Below are 8,965 nucleotides of genomic sequence, written 5' to 3' on the forward strand. Positions count from 1 at the left end.
CTCCTGCAGACGCTGGGTCTCCTGAAACTTGGCCAGTACTGTGCCCATGGTCTCCTGGGAATGGTGGTATGCTCCCATGATGTTGGAGAGTGCCTCGTGGAGAGAGGGCTCGCTGGACCTGTCCTCCCACTGTCGCACAGCAGTCCTCCCAGCTTCCCTGTTGTCCTCTGCCTCTGTCCCCTGAACTGTGTGCCCACTGCCACTGACCCTAGGTCCCTGATCGTCCTGGATTAGTGGGCTTGCCTGGAGTCCCTGTAGTGGTGGACACACTGCTGATTGACGTGTACTGGGGACAGTGGCATGGGCCTACTGGGTGGGTGCTGTGCTTGTGTTTCCTGAGGGGGGAGGTTCTGTGGTGGTTTGGGACTGTGGCAGGGGAACCGACTGTCCCGAGGTCCCAGATGGGCCAGGCTGGTCATCCTGATCCAGGCGTGAAGAGCTGCTGTCATCACAGTGGGCCTCTTCTGTGGGGTGGCTATAGCCGGCACCTCCTGTCCGGTGACGTTGGGTAGGGGTCCTGTTGGGATGCAAATGCATTGTTATTGTATCTATGTGTGCCATCTTGTGCAATGGGTGTGTTTCCCTGTATAAATGTGCTTGCACTGTCGCCTTGGCCTTGTGTGATTGCTGATTAGGTGGGCTGGGTGAGTCTATCTAGTGTGCATGCTGTGGTGATGGGTGTCCATGCAGGTCTGTGATGGGTGTCCATGCATTGTTGTTGCATGCACGGCTTGGTATTGGGATGGGTGGGTTGTGCTAGTGGGGTATATGTGAGGTGCTGGAGTGATAGGGTGATAGGGTGAGGGTAGGGGTAGGAGTTTGTGATGGCATGCAGGTAGGGTGTGGGGGATAAAGTAGAAAAGATTTGCCTTACCAGAGACCAGTCCTCCTGCTACTTCCGCGAGGCCCTCAAGATGCATGATCGCCAAGACTTGCTCCTCCCATGTTGTTAGTTGTGGGGGGGAAGGTGGGGGTCCACCGCCAGTCCTCTGTACAGCAATCTGGTGTCTTGATACCACAGAACGTACCTTCCCCCATAGGTCGCTCCACCTCTTTCTGATGTCATCCCTGGTTCTTGGATGCTGTCCCACGGCGTTGACCCTGTCGACAATTCTCCCACATAGCTCCATCTTCCTTACAATGGATGTCTGCTGCACCTGTGATCTGAATAGCTGTGGCTCTACCCGGATGATTTCCTCCACCATGACCCTCAGCTCCTGGGGTGTCTTTGAGGTGCCATGATGTGGTGTGGGTGTTGTGTGAGGTGATGTGTGGGGTGCTGTGTTGTGATGTATTATGTGATGTGCGTTGATGGTGTATGTGTGATGGTGTTCTGTGCCTCTGGGTGAAGGTGTGGTCTTTGCTTTTCTCTCTCTGCTTGTTCTAATTTGTTAGTTGAAAGGGTTGTGGGTAATGTGGGTGTGTGTTTTATAGTGGTGAGGGTGTGGTGTGTTTATGTCTGTCAGGTGTATGTATTTTGAATTATCCAATGTGGTTGTGTTTTGTAAGTGTGTGTGTATTTTGAGCGCGGTGGTGTGTACCGCCAATGGTTTACTGCGGTTGTAAGACCGCTGCGGTGATTTGTGTGTCGTGATACGGTGGGCGTATTCCTGTTGACGTGACGGTGTGGGTTTTGCTATCGCCAATCTATCATTGACCTTTGGTGTAGCGGACTTGTGTGGGTGTCTGTATAGTGGCGGATTTCTCAGTGTGGGTCATAATACCTGTAGCAGAATACCACTGCGGTCACAGTATGTCGGTGGCCGTCGGCACGGCAGTAAACGGAATTTACCACCAGGGTTGTAATGAGGGCCTATGTCTCCCTAAGAGTCTACCATGACTTTCTTAGGACTTTAAAGTTTGCCAATGCTTGTTTGAAGATGTTCTCAGCGTTTCCAATGAGAGTGTGGATGGATTAGTGCTTTGCGCTTGCACAGCTTAAGCAAATCGCAGGTGAATTGTGATGTTTGTGATTGAATAGGGAGTCTGCATACTCCAAAGGAAGTTGTTTAAGGAGTTTGCATGCTCCAATGAAGTTGTTTAGGGAATTTACATACTCCAAAGAGTGTGTGTATGAAAGTAGTTCAACTTCACATTTGCGTGACGCATTGTGCTAAAAAATTGCCCATTGCCCATGTGGTTGTTGTTATATGGACCCTGCGTGGTGTACTCCGGAGTATTGTACAAGTGTATGAGACATTTGGGTTGATGTTGTAATTTGTCTGTTTAATAGGTCAATCGGACATGGTGGACAAACTCGGAGTGCATGTTAAAGTGATTGATGGTTTTCGATCGACATTTGGTGAGTGCTATGTGCACCAGGAGGATCCAATGATCAGTTTAGAGTAAAATTTGCTGGTCGAATTTTGCTTGCAAGTCAGGGAAACTGAGATAGAAGGAGTATCTGTTAGAGCTAAAAGCCACAGATTGTGTTACCTACCTGTAGTAAGCAGACAAGTTGTGTGCTGATTTTTATTTAGTGCTCGCAATATTTGCATTTAGTTTAGCATAGATCTGAATCGAGGAAGACAAGCCGAAGGGCTTTATCAGCCGCTGTACGTCTGAGTGTGACATCACTAGAGCTGCACTGGGATAGGTTGGTTGGTGAGAAAAGCTGCAAATGGATTGGTGGACAACCGTGAAGCGTAATTGGCTGAGAAGGCAGACCAAAAGGTTTGAAATTCACTTCCTGATTTGATTGAAGTGTAGTGTAAATTACAGAAATGACATTTTTCAAAGCATTAAAGAGTGACCTAAGGGGAGATGTGTTCATTCCAATTAGAGTAGGAGAAATTACACCATCAGAAGCTTCGTCAGCATATATTGTATTTGAAGAACAAGGTGCTGTGACATGTCTTTGGTTAAAACATGGTGCAAAGAGACAGAGAAAGCAGGGAGCTTAGCGTTTCCTGTCCATGGAACATTCAATTTGAGAATCTTAGAGGATTTGAGGAGAGTAGTATATGATTTAAAACCTCCTCTGAGACCTGCACAATTTGAAGCATTAGCTATTTGGGAGTTAGTGGCCACACAGCAGTAGCAACATAAATTTGAGAGAAGAATGAGAAAAGCTGAGAAAACTTTAGCTGAAGTGAGATGGGATAGTGAGCAGAAACTTTAGAGAACTGAGATTTAACAGGGAATTAAGATGTTTCCTGCTTTTATACAAGAGGATGAGAGCAATGCCAGAAAGAATACCAAGAAGAAGGATTCATATTCTTCTGATGAAAAAGAGCAGAAATCAACAGTCTAAAAAGTCTTTGACTTATGATGAAGAATCAGATGATGATGAGCTTATTTTGCAATTATTAAGAAGTCGCTCCCCACCATATGTAGCACATAAGATAGGTCAAAGCACCAGTTCAGACCCTACAGCTCCAATACCTATTGAAACTACCCAGAGACAGATACAGGTTAACCCTATTGTCCCAAACATGGCCACAGTTCAGACACCTATGCCGCAGGTTGACGTAGGGAGAATTTCCCAGATGTACCTATTGTAGATACTGCAACAAGTTTAATGGTGCCAACAGGACACGTTTCACAGATGAGATGTTTATCAGAAGTTGACCCTGATCCAGATAGTGTCTACCCCTAATTTAATGTCTCTGATGCAAACACAGGCAATCCCAAGATACACCCCTCACATCAGAGATCTCTGCATTAACAAGTCAGAATACAGGAGTAATATACCCTAGAGATCAAAACATCTGACCGAGTCCGAACTCTGTGTCAGTACCCATTACTATTGGTCCCTTTATACCATTGTTTGCCCAGAGAAGCAATAGGAGCAGTGAACAGAAATTGTAGAATTCAAGTGTAGAAATGGAAAGGTTCAATGTAAATACAGGAGTAATGACTCAGATGAAACAGACATTTGATATGACAGGTCGTTAATTGACTTGAGTTAATCCAGGACTCCACCGAATAATCCGGGGTATCAGACGTAGGTCCTAACCCAATTATGATGACACCAGAGACTCTGGTGGTCATTCCGAGTTTGGCGCTCATTACCGAAGACCGCCATGCAAGTGGCCGTTGAAAGTGCGAAGGCCGCCGCATTTCGAGTCACCCACACAACACCACCCAAAATGCACCCAAAAAACGACACCATGGTCCGAAACGACGGCGTGAAGAAGGCGGCTGCACCACCAGCCCCGCCACGCCAAGAGCATCCTGCCTGCCAAATAAGGATACACAAATCAGCACCGCGGTCCCAAAACCGCAGCAATCCACTGACGGTCCGAACCGCCGCAGGAACAAAAAGGCACCTCCACTAGAACACTGCACCACATTGGACAATACCATTACCCAACACCTGAGACACATACACACACCTGTCCCCAGCACTACAAAACACTCCCCCCACTCATACCCAGAACCCTTTGCAACTAGAAACACTGATAGAGGCAAGAGCACACTGAAAGGAGGCACTGCACCTAGATATCACAGGCACCATCACACTGAACTTGCATCACACAACACACCACTGCACACAAACACCATAGAGCACACACACACATACCACTACACAAACTCACACCAACAAACAGCACACCCAGCATCCCTGCGCAACATACACCCCCACCCACAACACAGTCACAATGGCACCACCAAAAAATGTGATTCACAGACGAGGAGCTGAGGGTAATGGTTGACGAAATCGTCAGAGTGGAGCCGTGACTGTTTGGAGCACAGGTCCATCAGACATCCATAGCCCAGAAGAACAACTTATGGCAGAGGATAGTCACCAGGGTGAATGTAGTGGGGAACCATCCACGCACGCGGGAGGATATTGGGAACAAGTGGAACAACCTACGGGGGAAGGTACGGGCTATGGCTTCCAGGCACCAAATCGCCATCATGAGGACTGGTGGTGGGCCCCTCCCGCCGAATTGTCATCATGGGAGGAGAAGGTCCTGGCTATTCTACATCCAGTAGGGCTGACGGGAATACCTAGTAGATGGACACTGGTAAGTCAACTTTACTCCCTGGCCAACATGTACCCGCGCACAGCATGTACCCCTATCAGCCTCTCACCCCCTCACACCACCCTAACATGTACAAGCCCACCATGGACCCAATACCCACCCTTGCATGCCACAGCACCCTACTGACACCATTCCCTCACAGGCCCACCTAGTGAATGGACACTCACACTGCAGCAAGTACCACAACTACCACATTGCAACATTCTCTACCCTTGCATGACTGCTACATCCACATCACATCTCTGCAATTGCACATTTTAAACCATGTCACTCCCCATCACCAATAAGCAGGAGGAATGCATATCAGTACATGGCAATAACAGTAGCAAGACAAACATTAACTATTCACCAAAATAGGCCCATTGCAACATCCCACTGATGGTAACACAAGCAGTTGTTAGGCAACTGTCAATGCCATTACTGCCCTGCAAACCCAGTCAATGATGACATATAACCATGTGTGTCACTGCTACAATACCATCATCTGACACAATACCTCTTATTACACAGTTCTCCCAAATACTGACACACAGCAGAGGAGCCTAGTGACAAAAAGCCAAGGCCTGGAATCAGGCCCACTAGGGGGGGACTCCCCTAGAAGTCTGGATATGGACGACGAACCTGGCCCATCAGGCATGAGTGGTCAGTCCACCCCCACCAGCCTCACCCTGCCCACAACTGAAACCACCTCCCCTGTGGCAGCCAATGGACAGCAGAGCCCACCTTCCCATACCAGTGTCCCAAGGTCACATCAAACATCAGTGTGCCCCACAGGACAGGGGCAGGAGTCGACATGGCAAAATGAAGACAATGACGGTCCTGGTGTCAGTGGGAGGGGGCACACTGCACCAGGGGCAGTGGCACAGGGGGCAAGGGCTAGTGGGAGGGCAATCGTGGGCCAAGGGACAAGACAGGTACAGGACACGACTGGCCAGGAGGCCGTCACCAGAGTCCTGGGAGTCTACCAGCAATCCCACAACAAGATAGGCCAGATAATCACCACCTTGCAGGACACCCAAAGGCTGTAGGGGGAATATCACCAGGAGGCCATGCAGCAGTGGCAGGCACTCAATGCCACCATGGTCTCCATATTAGGGGAGTTCAAGGAATTGAACAATATACTGCGGACATCCTCCACCCAACAACAGAACCAATCCAGTAGTCAGGCAACACCACGGCCAACAACATCAGCAACTGCTACTGGAATGGAGGCCCAGCAGGAGGACCCACAGTCCACTAGCACCCCTTCCCCTGCAGCTGAGGGACAGCGCTGTAAAAGAGGTTGCCTATCCAGACATCCTACAGTACCTGAGGCCAAGACCAATCCCCCCACCAGGAAGTGATCCCTCTTCTAAACTGTCACCCTTGTGTTCCACTGTTACGCCCTGTTGGCTGTCCAAAACCAAGCTCACATCATACCGGGCAAATGGATACAGGAGCTGTGAGACAAACAGCTGTACCACCCACTCTGATCAGCACCCAGACCATTACCCCACTCCTCTGGACTGTGATGTCATACACTTAATAAACACAATTTAACACAAGTCATGGTGCACGTCTCTTCATTGTATGTAGTGGCAATCCTGTTTTCCAAGCAGCAAATATATACACATGTCGGCACCACAACAATGCTGAAGTGACAGATGTAGTGGGACACCCCAGCAGGTGTGTGAGTACATCCAAATCGAAATGATATCCAGTGTCAATGATGGCAACAGACAATACAGTAATCAGCTTGCAGACAGAGATGTGACCTGAAGAGAAAAAATTAAATTGAAACAGGCACAATATTGTAAACCATGTGAACCAAGTCATACAACCACAGCATGTGAACACATACACAGGATGACTGACCCAGCAGCTATGATACCACATATGTTAGAACCTGCATAGGCACTCACACACGTGTGGGACAGGAAAGATGGAACGTATGTAACATCCCCTATTGTTCACCTCCCAGAGTAGTCAGGAACAGGTACTTGCCATGCAGCAGCTGACATTGCAGCATGACATGCCTATGCAACAGTACAAGACTGATAAGTCCCCCTAACATTTCCCCAAACAGGCAGACTGAGGAGCCTAAACCTTTGGTACAATTATAAGGCTGTACCACAATGGCACCAGCATTCTACACGTCCTAAGCAGCAGTGCATTACCACTACTCCTCATGGTAAGTCACCTACCTTTCAGGGTTGGAAAGCAAGATGGAATGCTGTAGTCCCCACACACACCTTGATGCATGCAAATACTGGCAACAGACTGGCTTCAGCAATACATTTTCCATGTGCAGATGACATACAATTCACACATACCTGTACATCATTGAAAGTAGTGATGAATCATGTCAGTCCTGTAGTCATGTGCCTCATCCTTGGCTTCCTCCCCCCCCAGAGTCACTGGCCCCAAACACTGCTCCAGCATCAATGCCCCCCTCCTCCAACAGTGGGATGTGCCTTCTGAGGGCCAGATATGAAGCATGCAACAATGATCTTGCAGACTTTCCCTTGTCGGTACTGTAGGGCACCACCGGACACATGGAGGCAACGAAATCTAGCTTTCAAGAGACTGAAAGTCTGCTCAATCACTCGCCTCATCCGGCCATGTGCCTCATTGGTGCCAGGAGCCAGGGCAGGTTGGGGTATCCAGAGCCACCAATGTGGAAAAGGATACATGACTATAGGTAACAATGCTAGGCTGAGTGCTGACTGCGTTTGGAGGGGTACAAACATCTGACATGGAGAGCAGTACACATACCTATGAGCCAGGCCGTTTCTCCCTGTAGCTGTGACATCATTGCAGGGACACTGCTGTTCCTCAGGATGTAGGAATCATGTACTGGTCCTGGGAAGTTTGTATTTACATGTGTTATGTATTCGTCTGCAAGACACACCACTTGTTCATTCAGTGAATTTGTACTCTTCTGGTTTCTCTAGACCTGTTCATTGGTCCGCAGAGGTACCAAGGCGATGTGAGTCCCATCAATGGCCCCAATTACATGTGGGACATTTGATATGTTGTAGAAGGCTGCTTTTACAGTGGGCAATTAAGTACGTTGTGGGAACCTAATATATCTGTGCATATGTTTGAGTAGGGCATCCAGCACACCCTGCAATACCTTACCGAACTAGGGCTGTAAAAACCCTGCAGCCAGTCCCACTGTAACCTGAAAAGAGGCACTCGCCAGAAAATGCAGGACTGACAACACCTGGACCTTTGGAGGAACAGCCTGGGGATTTCTCAAACCCGGCATGAGGTCTGGCTTCAACTGAACAACCAGTTACATGATCCACAAACGACTAAGTTGATAGGTCAGGATGATGTGGCGCTCTTCCATGGTATCAAGATCTACGAGTGAGTGGTAAACTAGTGCATTCCTCATCACTCCATTGTGGCGATATCTGTGCGGGAACACAAACAATAATCTGGGAACCTCTCACAATGTAGGGCACCAAGTACGACATATGACATTCATGTAGTTTTATTCATGCAAGTTGGCTGTCATGTTGTGAGAAGACACATTACTCCACACCCCATTCCTAACCAGACAATGACATGTACACGTGCACCTTCCATGTGTTCCACTATAAGGATCATATATGCTGACAACTGTAGTGACAAGTATGGTGATGTCACCAGACACTCAATACATATGTCATTATCCACAATGTGTAACCTAATGTATCTATTTGGGACGACATGCAGGTAATCACGCAGTGTGAACCCCGGACAGTCATGTTACAGACAAATATGGCACTCTGCCTATCTGGCATGCATTGGACAGCTGGAAGTGATCTCGTTCCGCAGGCGGAAGTCATCACGGTGCTGCACCGCCATGCAATTCCTCATTGGTTAACATTGACATCTATGGGAGACTGGTACCAATGATGATCACTGCCGGCGGTGACGGTCATGACCGCTGCGGTCGAAACCGCCATTTTGTATAGGCCAGCTCACTTGACTCCTGGCATTCGGGC

This window comes from Pleurodeles waltl, chromosome 4_1 (genome assembly GCF_031143425.1).
Source record: "Pleurodeles waltl isolate 20211129_DDA chromosome 4_1, aPleWal1.hap1.20221129, whole genome shotgun sequence".
In the NCBI taxonomy this organism is placed as follows: domain Eukaryota; kingdom Metazoa; phylum Chordata; class Amphibia; order Caudata; family Salamandridae; genus Pleurodeles; species Pleurodeles waltl.